This window comes from Balaenoptera ricei, chromosome 3 (genome assembly GCF_028023285.1).
Source record: "Balaenoptera ricei isolate mBalRic1 chromosome 3, mBalRic1.hap2, whole genome shotgun sequence".
Lineage (NCBI taxonomy): Eukaryota > Metazoa > Chordata > Mammalia > Artiodactyla > Balaenopteridae > Balaenoptera > Balaenoptera ricei.
The window spans coordinates 23666709-23682384 of record NC_082641.1 but is presented as its reverse complement, the minus strand read 5'-3'; positions in this window follow the sequence as shown (position 1 = coordinate 23682384).

The following is a 15676-nucleotide window of genomic DNA, read 5'->3' as shown; positions in this document are numbered from 1 at the left end:
GAGAAGATAAGTTTAATTCATTACATGTAAGATTGTCAAAATCATTATATCAGTCAGTGACTGTATGATAAATTTATTGTAAATCAGGTATGTGAGTTCAATATTTAAAAACATTTTCTACTAAATTATTCTATAGCAATAAAATATGAACTTGAGCATCAAGAATAATAGCAAACATATGATTACAATAGTAACTTACTTATAACTTCTGAATGACTATCCACAAAATACATATATTCAGTTATCTAACAGATAATGCTGTATAGGTCAGTGTATGCTATTCACTGATCTACTAAAAGATTTTTTAGGATCTTCTAAACATTAATATTTTGGAAAAATGAAAAAATGGGAACAGAAAAACCTCAAAATTATTACTAAGGAAAATCCATTTCAAAAACATTTCTCCACTGATGGTACACCATAACATGAAGCAGAAAAGAAAGAGCCAAAGTAAAAATTGAATGCTTAGTATTTATTGAAAACCAATCACTCAGAATACATCTAAATAATGAAATGCATTTAACTAAATCTTACTGGCTGTGATAAAAATTAAAACTAATGGTGATAATAATTTTTATTATTTTAAATGACTGATTTGGCATCATGTAACGTTTGCCACAAAATCTAAGACATTGGTGCTTTAAAGAACTTCAGTATCTTTTAAATGAAATTCCGTGTATAAAAATGAAAACTGATCTTCATTAAAATCCTATCCACCAAGGCCCTAGAAGTTCTTGGGCCTAACTCATTTGGCTGCTGAAAATTTCAATTCCCAAGATCATCCAAGCAAAGCAGATGCCAGATGCTTCCACAGCAACAGGACCAAATGCCCTATGTGGTTAGATATAAAATGTGATATTTAGTGAGGAAAAGTCATTTTTCTTTTCTTTTTCTAAAAGAAAAAGAACCAAAAATAGTCATAGAAACAGAGATGATTTCACTATATGCGTTATCCAAATAAAGTTAGTGCCAAACTTCTTAAATCACACACAGTTTAAAGAACAGAGCCTATCTGCTTTGAAGCAAATTTTTACATTATCATACACTTTAATTTGGTACATGGTGGCAGGCAAATTATTTTTAAAATTTAATTTAGAAGTAATTCATAGGCATTTAGAAGTAGAAGAGACCTTAGAAAACATTTAGGTCAAATCATACACTACATGGATGAGAATAGAGTCATAAAATTAATTAAGTAAATTCTAAAAGTGGCAAGATTAACCATTGATGTGTCTTTCATTGGTAAAAAATAATTATGTAGTAATTGTAGATCTTTTGGATATACAAAAAGTGTATCTTACTGCATTTTAAAGAACTGTTCAAACTAAGCATTATATCCTTCCTTCAAGGGTATAAGACATTAAATGCCAATTTAATTTATGTACTACTTATATGCATAAAAGTATAATATTATGAATACCTAAAAGTGTTTTAAAAACAAGCTTCAGTATGATACACTGGTCAGATTCAATACTCTTAATATATTATATATATCACATCCTCCACCTAGCTTGTTCTGGTTATGTTAAATAATGTAACTTTATCATGTTTATCCATGCCCTAGATCATTATTAATACACATGCATCGATATGAAAGAGCAGTTATAGGTGAATTAACAATTTGTGCATATCTTAAAGACTTATATAAGTAGAACCAGTGAAAAACATTTTTTTTTCAAATAAAAGATCTTTAAAAAAGGGATGAAAAAATTATGCACAAAATTTTGTATTAGAACAAGAAAGAACAGCCAAGTCAGAGAATACCATTTCCAAAGAATTTTCCATGGAACTCAGCTGAGGGAGCTGTTAACGTAGAAGAGCAGAACAAAGTATTTCTAGGTCAGTAGTTATCCTTATTTCCAACACAAAACCCACAAGGATCATAGTGCACATTAGATTTTTAATGGCTCTGATGAGCCCTACAGTAAAGAGGGCTAAAGACACAAAGAAAGAACCACAATGAGATGGGTAGGAAAGGTGGAGATGTGGTACAGTTAAAATCCACACACGTGGGGAGGTGATCCACATGCCCAGGTAGGCGACCCTTCAGCAGGAGGATAATAAAAGTGGCAGAGGTTCTCCCCAGGGAGTAAGGAGTCTGAGCCCCACATCAGGCTCCCCAGCCTGGGGGTCCTGCACTAGGAAGACGAGCCCAAGAACATCGGGCTTTAAAGGCCAGCAGGACTGGTGTAAGAAGAACAGAGGGGCTGTAGGAAACAGAAACTCTACTCTTAAGGGCTTGAACTAAATCTCATATGCTCTAAGTCCCAGTGCAGAGGTAGTAATTTGAAAGGAGCTTGGGTCAGACCCACCTGTTGATCTTGGAGAGCCTTTGGAGAGGCAGGAGGCAACTGGGATTCCCCCTGGGAAAATAGATGATGGCAGCAGCCATTTTTAGGAACTCAATCTACCATGAGGACATTGGTGCTGGCAAACGCCATATTGGAGATCTCCCTGTAGCCTATTAGTGCAGGCGCTTACCCAACCACCAGCTGAAAATGTTTTCTCTAAGATCAGGACGCCCACTCTCACCACTTTTAGACAACACAGTAGTGAATGTCCAAGCTACAGCAATCAGTCAGGAAAAAATAAATAAAGGCATCCAAATTGGAAAGGAAGAAGTAAAACTGTCACTGTTTGCAGATGACATGATACTATATACAGAAAATCCTAAAAATGCCACCAAAAAACTATTAGAACTTAATTAATTCAGTAAAGTTGAAGAATACAAAATCAATATATAAAAATCTATTGCATTTCTATCAGAAGAAAAATTACTAAAACAATCCCATTTACAACTGCATGAAAATGAATAAAATACCTAGAAATAAATCTAACTAAGCAGGTAAAAGACTTGTACTGGAAAAATAAGACACTTATGAAAGACACTGTGATGACACAAACAAATGGAAAGATATACTGTGCCTACAGATTGAAAGAATTAATATTTTTAATAGGACAATACTCCCCAAACCAATCTATAAATTCCATGCAATCTGTATCAAAACACCAAGGGCATTTTTCACAGGACCAGAACACATAATTCTAAAATTTGTATGGAAACATAAAAGACCCAGAGTAGCCACAACAATCTTGAGAAAGAAGAAGAAAACTGGAAGTATCACAATCCCTGATTTCAAACCATACTACAAAGCTACAGTTAAAAAAAATAGCATAGTACTGGCACAAAAACTGACACAAAGGTCAATGGAACAGAATAGAGAACTCAGAAATAAACCCACACTTTTATGGTCAATTCATCTATTGCCAAAGAAGGCAAGAATATACAATGGGGAAAAGACAGCCTCTTCAATACATAGTTTTGGGAAAACTGGCCACTACCTGCAAAAGAATCAAACTGGGCTACTTTTTTACACAATACACACACATACAAAACCCTCAAACTGGATTAAAGACTTAAATGTAAGACGTGAAACCATAAAACTCCTAGAAGAAAACATAGGCATTGCACTCTTTGACATGGGTCTCAGAAACATTTTTTGGATACGTCCCTCGGGCAAGGGAAACAAAAGCAAAAATAAACAAATGGGACTGTATCAACTAAAAATGTTTGCTCAGCAAAGTAAACTATCAACAAAATGGAAAAGCAGACTACTGAATAGGAGAAGATATTTGCAAATTACAATCTGACAAAGGGTTAATATCTAAAATATACAAAGAACTCATACAACTCAACTTTAAAAAAACCCAAAAACCTGATTAAGAATGAGCAGAGGACCCAAATAGATACTTTTCCAAAGAAGTCATACAGATGGTCAACAGACACACAAAAAGATGCTCAACTTCAGTAATCATCAGGGAAATGCAAATTCAAACCTCAATGCGATATCACTTCACACCTGTCAGAATGGCTGTTATGAAAAAGACAAGAGATGACAAGCACTCCTTGTTCTGGCCTGAAAGTCTCATTCCTGCACAGAATTTGATCCAGAGGCTCCCAACCACCGCCCCTACTCCCCACACACACCTGGCTTAGCCCCTGTCGACAGCGCTGGTGCACTGTGACTCTGAGATGGGTGGGGGGGAGGCGAGGCATCCATGGAAGTTGGGGTTTGCTTGATAGGTGATGTGAGCCAGACTTCTCACAGACAAGCCTGGGATGAGGTGCCTCAGGCACCCAGGGCATCCAGGTATCACTCATCCCAGGACTCCCCTGCCTGGCCCTGTAGAAATCCTGTGAGATCTGGCTTCTGGGAAGAGTGTGGGTCAACAGCTGATCCTAAGGGCTGTTTCCATGATTCTCTGTGTTGCCCCTGACACTTAATGCATCACAGACCACCCTCTCCCTGACCCTCCATCAGGACTCGCACTTACTCCCACAAAGAAAAAAGAGAAAAAAAATTATTCAGCCGAACACCATCTACCTCGGACCTCCAAAGATTCAGGCACATCCCACATACAAAATAAAATCAATATGCATTCATCCCTTCCAAACACCCTCTGGTGTCTTAGGTAGGAGTTTCCAGGAAGCAAGTTTCACGGGTTATTGAATTCTCCCTCTGAAAAGTTATCCCTGTGATAGAACTCATCTAATTAGAAAAGGCAGTACAGAATTCATCCGTGACTACAGCTGATGTAATCAGTGACACTACCTCAGCCCAGGAAGACGTTCTGGTTAGCCTCAACACATTGCGGAGAACATGTTCTACATAGTCTCAGTTTCCACATTGTGGAGAATATGTTCTACAGGATATCAGTTTCCACATGAGTATTTGTTTTAGGCTTTCAGGTGGATTATTAATTACCTTTCATATTTACTTTGTTAGCACACCTTATTCCCTTTATCACACTGATTTTTGTCCATTTTATTTTGCTGTGTGTCTCATTAGACTATGCCCTCTTTGAAATGAGATCTTGTGTTCATTTTTGTATTTCCATTAGCATGGTGTAATGTGTTGTAATATATGCTTTCAGGAAATTGTTAAATAAATGTCTGTAAAAGTACTTCTGTGGCATATTTTAATTGAAGTTTTAACAGTTCAGGGCTTTTACTAAAGAGTAGGCAGTTGGGAGTCCACGGAGGACTTTTCGAGGAGGGCAGTTATGTAGTCATATGTGCAATTTAGTAAAACTAATTTGAGAGAGGTTTTTATAGTGCATTGAAGCAAGACATGCATGAGGCAATTACTTCTGTGAGGAGAGTGTTACAGAAGTCCAAATGGTAGATGTAGTAGGGTTAATCCTAGATGACTGCTAGCCATTATAGAAAAGAAGTAAGACATCACATGGAAATATGCTATGAAAACTAGAGGGAAGAGAATCTAAAAATTCAATAATGATGCGATGGAAGGGAAGCAAGTGCTTATTTATTTAAAAAAAAGAAAGTAGACCATTGATTATGTCATTTATACCTTACAGCTAAAGGTTAGTATTCACAGCACACAGAAAATTCATGAATTAAAAATGGTTACCTATTTATTTTATGTTGATGGAAAAAGATGCTTAAATCATTTAATTTTTAAAATATTTTTGCATAAAAAATATGCAGATACAAATAGAATCTGCATTTGCAAAATTATATATTTTATATATAACAAAATTATTAACAAGAAAATATTCTTCATTCCTAATCAATACCCAAAGTACTAGTGCTATGGAAGTTTAAAGAAATAACATTATCATTGTACTCTCTGATATAAAAGTATAAATCTAATTATAGTTCATATAGCAGATGGCTATTTAAATAGTATGTGGGTTTTAGCTATGTTCTAATAATTTCCTATAAATGTAATATTTAACAACTCTTTTTTTTTCACTAAAAATTGAATTTATACATTCACTAAAAGTAATAACCTATAAGAAAAATATTATTAGAAAGGCTATTTTTTCTGTTTGTATTATAGTAAATGTTCTTAAAGGAGTTCATGGCTCTCTCTTTGAAACTGGCTTTGGATTATCTATAAACTTTTGGAAATCATATGCATGAGTGTGAGTATGCATGAATATGTGAATCTTTATACTGATAATGTCCTTAATTTTCATTATAATTTTAAACATCCAAAACATGAAAGTTAGGAATCTTTATATTATAGAAATGGGTTCATAAAACTAAATATTAGAATTTAAAAACTGTTCATCATGTATCTAGTCTATTTTAGTCCATGTTCTAAGATACAAATTTCACCAAGTATGGATATAATCACGAATTGTAAACAGGCAGGGTTACACCACGTATATACAAGGATACTGATTCAAATGAAACATAAGCTAAAAGTTATTATTAATACACAGGCAAACTGCTCATAAAAATCTATACATATAAGAAGACTGTAAATTTTTGTAATACACAGTGTATTTTAGAGCAGTTTTAGGTTCACAGTAAAATTGAGCAAAATGTACAGAGATGAAAACTTTTTGGTATTTACTAAAGAAGTGATCTGAGAGAAGGTGGGAATTAAGTAGACATAAATGCCTAAACTCATACTTGCCTTCAACATTGAGAGATTCTATATAGTTTTATTAGAACTGGCTCACCTTGGCTATCAAGAGCCTACTTCTAAATTCTAAGAATTTTGCGAGTTGGGCGTTAAACACAGGTTTTATTAAAATTTTATATAAAAACAAGTGAATAAAAATATATTAAAAACAAAGGCTAAGTACAACCCATTGCTTTCTAATTATTTTATTAAATTTTGCTATTAACTATGCTGTAAAGATTATTTTTGTCTACTGTACCTCTATGGTGGAATGACTCTATAATATGGTACTACTGTTAATTCCTTCTCATATCTGTGTTCAGCAACATGACATAAGCAGTTTTATGGGTTCAACTGTCTCCCCCCATAATTCATAGACTGAAGTCCTAACACCAGGTACCTCAGAATGTGACTGAATTTAGTGATAGGGTCAGCATTCAGTGATAGGTACAGAAGTAAACAAGTTAAAATGAGATCATTAAGGTGGGCCCTATTCCAATCTTGATGATGTCTTTATAAAAATGGGAAATGTGGACACAGAGACATGCACAGAAGGAAGACAATGTGAAGAGACATGGAGAAAAGATGGCCATCTACAAGCCAAGGAAAGAGGCCTGACACAGATCCTTCCCTCACAGCCATCAGAAGGAACCAACCCTGCTGACACCTTAATTTTAGACCTTTATCCTCCAGAAATATGAGATAATTTTCTTTTGTCTGTGGTACTTTGTTACACAGCCCTAGGAAACTAACACATTAGCTTGGAATTTGTCACGACAGAAGTTTCTATGTCATGGAAAGTGATATAAAGACTAGAAGCTACATCTTTTGTTCCTGAAGATTTGATTGGTAAACATTTAGCAGCACACACACACACTGTGTGTGTGTGTGTGTGTGTGTGTGTGTGTGTGTGTGATTTGCAAGAATTATGAAATATTTTACTACCATGAATGACTACTCTCTTCTCATAAAGGCTTGTAAATTGAAGCAGCTTTTAGTATGCTAATAATTTGGTCTCTGGTTTAATAAACCATCATGATGTACTTTGAATAAAAAGTGGATAATGACACTTTCACAAGTAGGAAATCAGAGAGGCAAATGGAAAGATGCAGTCTGAACCTGGCTAGATGCTACAGAGATGATAGATCTAAGTGAGGCAATGAACTGATAAAGTATGAGTGAGTCAGTCAAAGAAAAACTGTACAAGTAATATGTCAATCAGGGAAATATGGTGATTTCTGGCAATCATAATGTTTAGCACGTCTATCCTGAGGGAGTTGTGAGTCATCCTCTGCCTATTGGACAGAGAAAAGGTTCCCAGCACCCTCTGTTACTAAGGTACTGGTGCAGAGGTGATTCTTGTCGTCTAGAGAATCGAGCTCACTTGCACCACTCTCTCTAAAAGCGGGGTCAGCCCACAAAGGCATGTGCCTATGAAACATTTAATAAAGAATCTCTTCCATGCACACCCTGTGAACTCCCTACAATGGTACAGACTTTTGTTTGTCTCAGCATAAAACACTCAATTACACTATAAGAAGTTATTTTGCCACTTCTGAGCACTGCAACTTGGAGAAGTGTAAGTAACTTAATGCCCTGGATTCCTCATGTGCAAAATGAGTATAATAACATTTCTACACCATAGAGTATATTCCTCATGTGTAAAATGAGTATAATAACAAATCTACACCAAATTTCTTGTTTAAACAGTTAGTAAATGAAAAGATCCCTAGAATAAGACCTGGCAAATAAGTGCTTAAAAATATTAGCTATTATTTTTAGTAGTCATATTATTCCTCTCTCTATTAGGTGGGTGGATCTTCACTCATCATCATGATAGGCTGTTACATATGGAGATTTGTTTTGGAAAATCTGTATCATCTCAGTGGATATGGCATTATTAAGATTTTAGAGTCAAGTGGACTTGGGTTTACTTATGGGTTTTCTATCACATAGAATACAACTTTGAACACATTTCTAGACCTCTCTAAATCAGTTTATTCATCTTTAAAACATATGATTAGGGCTTCCCTGGTGGCGCAGTGGTTGAGAGTCTGCCTGCCAATGCAGGGGACATGGGTTCGGGCCCTGGTCTGGGAAGATCCCACATGCCGCGGAGCAACTAGGCCCGTGAGCCACAACTACTGAGCCTGCGCGTCTGGAGCCTGTGCTCCGCAACAAGAGAGGCCCGCGCACCGCGATGAAGAGTGGCCCCCACTTGCCGCAACTGGAGAAAAGCCCTCGCACAGAAACGAAGACCCAACACAGCCATAAATAAATAAATAAACAAATTTTAAAAAAATCATATGATTAGAATACTTTTAAAAGAAGGTATTATATAACAAGATAATACATGTAACATACTAAGATCAACATCTGATGTATGACGAATATTCAATAAATTACATCTATAATTGTTATATTACTATTACTTTCATTATGATGATATCAAGATTATCTCAGTTCTGAGGGAAGGATATAATTACTATATTCATTATGAAATCCACAGCAAATACAGGGGTTAAACATGCACAAAAGAGCCTTATGGATTCTTAGGTCTATTCTTTTTTTTTTTTTTTTTTTAAATTTATTTATTTATTTATTTTTGGCTGTGTTGGGTCTTCGTTTCTGTGCGAGGGCTTTCTCTAGTTGTGGCAAGCGGGGGCCACTCTTCATCGCGGTGCGCGGGCCTCTCACTGTTGCGGCCTCTCCTGTTGCGGAGCACAGGCTCCAGACGCGCAGGCTCAGTAGTTGTGGCTCACGGGCCTAGCCGCTCCGCGGCATGTGGGATCTTCCCGGACCGGGGCACGAACCCGTGTTCCCTGCATTGGCAGGCGGATTCCCAACCACTGCGCCACCAGGGAAGCCCCTTAGGTCTATTCTTAACCTTAGGAATTCCCCACAGTAGTCAGACTTATTAAAGACAGTAATTTAAATAGACAACACTTATTTCTTGATTGCTGGTTTCTATTAACTTTGACTTCCTTGACAGTCCTATCTCACTCATTGCCATTAACATGTTCTTAATACTTGGAAGATGTGTTTCTTGAGTATCTACTAAATGACAGGTGTGAGACAAATACTGGTTAAAAAAAAGAAAGGCCCTACGTTTACAAAAAAGAAAATAAACAAATTAATATATACCCTGTCAATGATGCTAACTGTGGTAAAGAAGATTGAAGTATGGTCACGGGATAGAGTATTTTGGAGAAGGGTTATTTAATAATAATTAATGAAGTCATCTTATACAAGGAGACATTTGAACAAAGACCTAAATAAAGTGAAGCAACAAATGATACAGATCAGGGGAGAAAGTATTCCAGGAAGAGAAATAGCAAAAGCCAAGGCACAGAGAGCTGGTACGGCTGGAAATTTCACGGAGTACCAAAGCAGCCAGGGCTGGTGTCTGAACACACAAGGCAATGAAAGGCGATGAGGTTAAAGATGTTATTAGGTATGTGAGGGTAGCTATATCCTGCAGGGCCTTACGGACCCTAATGAGGACTTCAAGTTTTATTTTGAGTGAACTATAAACTCCTGGAGGGTTTTGAGTATAAAAGTCACATAATCTTACGTCAGGTTTAAAAGCATCACTGGCTGATGGGTAGAGACTATAACTGAAATAGGCAAAAGCAGAAGCAGGGAGATCAATTTGGAAGCTGTTGCTATTTTCTGAGTGATGAATAATGGTAACTTGAAATAGAATAACAGAAGTAAAGATTTAATAAGAACTTGGTTTGTATCCATTTCAAATATTCAGTTAAGAGAAGTCACTAATGGATTGATCATGGGGATGTGAGAAAGAGTCAGATAAGAGATTTAAATTAAAACTTATTTAAATTTTGGTCTGAGTAATTGGAGTAACTGAGTTACCATTTAGAGAGAGGGATACGTTTGGGGAAACATAACTTTTTTCAAGGAGAAATAAAGAATTTAATTTTGCATAAATTTAGCTTGAAATGCCTATCAGACATCTAATTGGTAAGCACCACTCTAAGTGAATCCATTAAAACGAGGAAACTTTTGTTTGTAAGGATACTGTAACTCCTTGTCTTGAAAAATAAATCTCAAGGCTTATTTTATTTCATTTATAAACTTTCATTTTATATTTAGAATTATATTGTTATTTTACATGTTTCCTGAAGAAGTTATATACAAATATTAATTTTTAAGGATAAATCACATGAAAGTATCTATTTCATATTTGTCTTTTGCATCAACCTTAAAGTGGGTCAGTTCTTCAAAAGTTATTTCAGACCTTCATTGGCCTCTCTTGGTATTTAACGTATTCTCTAGTGGAGACATAAATCATACACATTTCCATGTTTTTCCTTCTTTTATAGTAACTAGTCAAATGCCGCCAGCTCCTCACACATCTATAGCGTTGTGTGAGATTTGAGAAGCTTATCATGATTTCTAAGGCATCTTACATCTTCTGTAAATCTTAAAATCTAATTTCATAAGTTAATTGAATCATTGTTGCATTGTATTTGATGTTGTTGATAGAGAGAAAGGTTGAGATAGTGGGCTAAGATAAAGACAAGTGTTAAATAGAAGCTAATTTTATGTGGACTCAGTTCATTAGTAAACCATTTTATTTCATGATGACTTTGCTGTCGCTCTAGTAAGAGTCCAGGTTACCTCTAAGCAAGACAGGATGGATAATCTCCGCGGGGAGAGGCTACCTTTACACAATCAAATAAATTCTATGGCTTATTAATATTCCAGTTGTGAGAAGGCATACAACCAGTGACGCTGAATAACTGATACATGATTTTAAAGACATGAAATATTAGAGAAAGCTCCTTTAATATGTTAAATTTTTCCTCTCATTTTTCAAAGCTATTCTAAACCCACATTCCAAAGGATTTACGCCCTCTTGGAACATATATCTGGAAGATTGGAAAGCAGTGTTGTTCCTCAGTGGTCCTTATTCACACAGAAGAATGTGTACCTAAGTCAGACTTCAAGTAAGACTTCTTAAGTAAGCAGAAGGAAACCATTTACCTGCATTGGGAATATTTTTGAACATATGCTATTAACAGTCTGTTAAATTACCATTTTAATGATACAATGATGGTTTGAGATCACAATCAGAAGGCAAAAGTAAATAGGCTTTTGAGTATCTAAAATGTTTTGCCATGACCAAGATCAGACAAACATCATCAGTTGCTAAGAACTGACAGTGCCAAGTGACTTGCAGGAAATATAAAAGTGCAGAAGGCTTAGGTTGTGCTATGTCAGGTTGGTACACAACTTGTTTAGCATATATTGAGGGCCTGAATGGTTAGGAAATAAAAAGGTCATATAGTTAGGGGAAGTACACGTGAATCTACTCTGTTAAATCCCAAGTGATTAAACAGGGGGGTGTATGTGATATATGTACCTTGACTCTTGGGAACACTTCAGATGAAAAGTTATATTTTTATTAATTTTTTTTAAAGAGAGGAAAAAATAACAACAACATAGATTCCTCTGAAAATTACCTGCTATAAATGAGTAGTGGAGGGAATGGAAAGAAATCATGAAACAAATGCATTAGTAAATAAATGTTTCTCTCTATATAAAGATGATTGATAAATACAAATATAGATATAAACATAGATATAGATAGATAGCTATATAGAAAATTAAAGAAAACGATACCATATTATGGACTAAAAAGATAAAACATAGTTTCTCTCAAAAATATCTTACAAGTAAGTGGAGGAAGAAAAACACATAAACCTGAAATTATAATAAAATGTGCTATACTCATTACTAACTGCTGCACAATGCACCATGAAAATACAGAGTAAGGTAGATTGTATAGCAGATTTTAGTTGTTAGCATATTTTTAAAATGCATGGTCTCTGGAAACTAAATATATAAACATACGAGGAAATAACTAATATGTATTTGAAAGAGACTGTACACATTGAAAGAGACTCAAATAAAGATATATTTTGAGGAAACTAAAACTGCAGAGCAGAAAAAAAAATTCTGCATGGGTTAGTAGTGCAAAAAACATTTTGAGAATCTGTCAACTTTCCAAGGAAACTGGGAGAGGCATGACAAAAATTAAAATAGAACATACTGGATGAAGAGGTCAAGGAAGAAAGATTAAGCCTGTGAATACATGGTGGAGTTACAAGAAAAAACTATATTCAGAGAGACAGCCATAGTGTAACAACAGTGAAAAGAACTTAACATATCATTCATATCAAGAAAGTATAAAATAAAGTAAAATAAACTATACAAAACTTAAAAAAATAACACATGCAATTTATAAACATAAATAACAAAAAATCAGAATTAACATCAGTTTATAGAAAAAGTAGACAGTTATTTAAAATTGTTTCCTAGAAATCCATAAAATTAAATAGAACACATTTTAAAAGCATAATATCATCTAATTAACGAAAAGGCAAAGGACTTGGTCAGGCACTTCACAAATGAGTATTTCCAAATAGTTAAGGAATGTATGAAATGCAAGGAAAGTTATCAGAGAAAATAATAAAGGGCCTAGAAATAGCTCCATATAGTCAATAATAGAGTCAATTTGCTTTAGATAAAGGTACCAAGACTATTCATTGGATAAAGGATAGACTTTTCAACAAATTATGCAGGAATAACTGGATGCTTGTATGCAAAAAAGAGATTCCTAACATGTACATCATGACTCACACAAAAACTAACTCAAATAAAGCAATCGACATAAATGTAAAATAAAAAACTATAAGATTCATAAAAAAAAATAGAAGAAAACTTGTATGACCTTGTGTTTAGCAATGAATTCTTAGATACAACACAAAAAACATATTATATAAAAGAAAAAAATAATAAATGTGACTATCAAAATGAAAAATTTTGTTCTGTGAAAGACACTTTAAAAAATGGAAAAACAACACATGGTTTGGAGTTAATATTTGCAAAACATATCTGATAGAAGACTTATATCCAGAATATATATAAATAACTTAAAATTCAATGATAAGGAAATTATAACCCAATTTTTTAAACAGTAGGGAAAAAATTGAATAAGATGATTCACCAAAGAATATATATATGATAGCAAATAATCATATGGAAATATGGCTCAGCATCATTAGTTATTAGGGAAATAAAATTTTAAATAATAATGAGATAAACAAGATATCAGTAAATACCTATTATAATGGCTAAAAAGAGAAAGAAAACTGGGCAATACCAACAATTGCAACTCCCATACATAGTTGCTGGAAACTGAAAACACTTTGGAAAACAGTTCAGCAGTTTATAATAAAGTTAAATATACAGCTATTACCGAGCAATCATATTTCTAAGTATTTAACCAAATTAATCAAAATTCTGTATTTAAGTATTTATAACAACTTTATTCACGATTGACAAAAACAGAAAATACTCTAGATATCTATCAACAGGTGAACAGATAGACTGGTACATCCATACGACGTAATGCTAATCAGGAATAAAAAACTTAGAAACTACCGATTCACAAAACAGTATGAATGAGTTTCAAAAAGCCAGATTCAAAAAGCTACACAGTGTATGCTTCCACTTACATGATATTCTGGAAAAGGTAAAGCTAAAGGTATAGGAAAATGATCAGTGGTTGCTAGGGACTGGGGGCCAGGGTGGGAGTTAGGAGGGAGGTAAACTCAATAGGACAGCTCAAGTTCATTTTGGGGATGTTGGAAATATTCTGGATGGTCAGTACATTTTTAAAATGTGTGAATCTCTGAAAACAAATTATTTCCAGAGTTGACACATGGTCTTGTGCAAAGTAAAATGATCAGAGATATACAAATTAAAACCACTATGATAGTCTACCATACACATGATGGAATGGCCAAAATTAAATAAACATGAAAGCAAATAAGTAAATGACAATGCTAAGTATTTGAAGATGTGGAACATCTGGGATTTTATATCCTGTGGGAGGGTAAATTGGAACAGCCACTTGGGAAATTTTTTTACATTATCCCCTAAATTAAATGTATGCATACATTATGACCCAGAAATTCTACTTGTATATAAGCAATCCCATATATATATAAACATAAGTGTTTGCCCATGTACTTGTTCCTGTCTATGTATCTATTTATCTATCTACCTATCTATCTACCTATCACCTATCTTCTCTAAAATGCATGTGCAATGTTTGAAGTTGCATTATTCATAACTGTCCAAAACTGGAAATACCACAAAAGATCAGCAGCACTAGAAGAGATACATACTTTTGGATATATTCCTGTAATGGAATACTAAACAGGAGTGAATTCAACAAAGTGGCCCTGTACATCACTATCATAATTATAATGCTATGTAATGGAAACCAGACACAAAAGGTCCATACTGTATTATTTTATTTATACAAAATTCAAAAAGAAAAAAAAAGTAATCTAGATGTGTATTAGTTTTCTACTGTTGCTGCAGAATATCAACACAACTTTAGTGTCCTAAAACAATACAAATTTATTCTCATACAATTCTGGAGGACAGGAGTCTGAAATGGGTCTAACTGAGCTAAAGTTAGTGTGTTGGCAGGGCTGCATTCCTTCTGGAAGCTCTATGGAAGAAACCATTTCCTAGCCTTTCCTAGCTTGTAGAGGATGCCTGCATTCCCTGGCTTGTGCCCCCTCCTTTCATCTTCAAAGCCAAGGATTGCTTCACTCCAACTTCTGCTTCTGTTGTTACATCTCCTCTTACTCTGACTCTTCTGCCTTCCTCTTCCACTTATTAGAGTCCCTGGGATTACACTGGGCCATCCTGGATAAACCAGGATTATCTCCTTATTTTAAGGTCAGTTGATTAGCAACCTGAATTCTTTCTGCAATCTTAATTCCTCCTTGTTATGCAACATAACATGTTCACGGGTACCAGGGATTAGAGCATGGCCATCTTTGGGGGACCATTATTCTCTGTACCACTAGGTAATAGCAGTTGGACTGTTGGTTACATTTTCAGGGTAGTAATAACCTGTAGGTGGCACTAAGGAGTTTGTGGATGCTAGTAACATACTATATCTTGATTGAGTTGTCCTTACAGGGTTATGTTCCCTTTTTGGTAATGATGGGGAGGGCTTCAAGTACTATATTCATAATTTTTTCACACTTTTAATTCATACATTAAACGTCACTAAAATAGTACATAAAAACACAAGAAAGGGATATGTAAAATGATTTTTAATCTAAAAGAATATGAAACATTATGTAAGAATAAAAGGATAATTTTAAGAAAAATTATCTTTTTTTTTC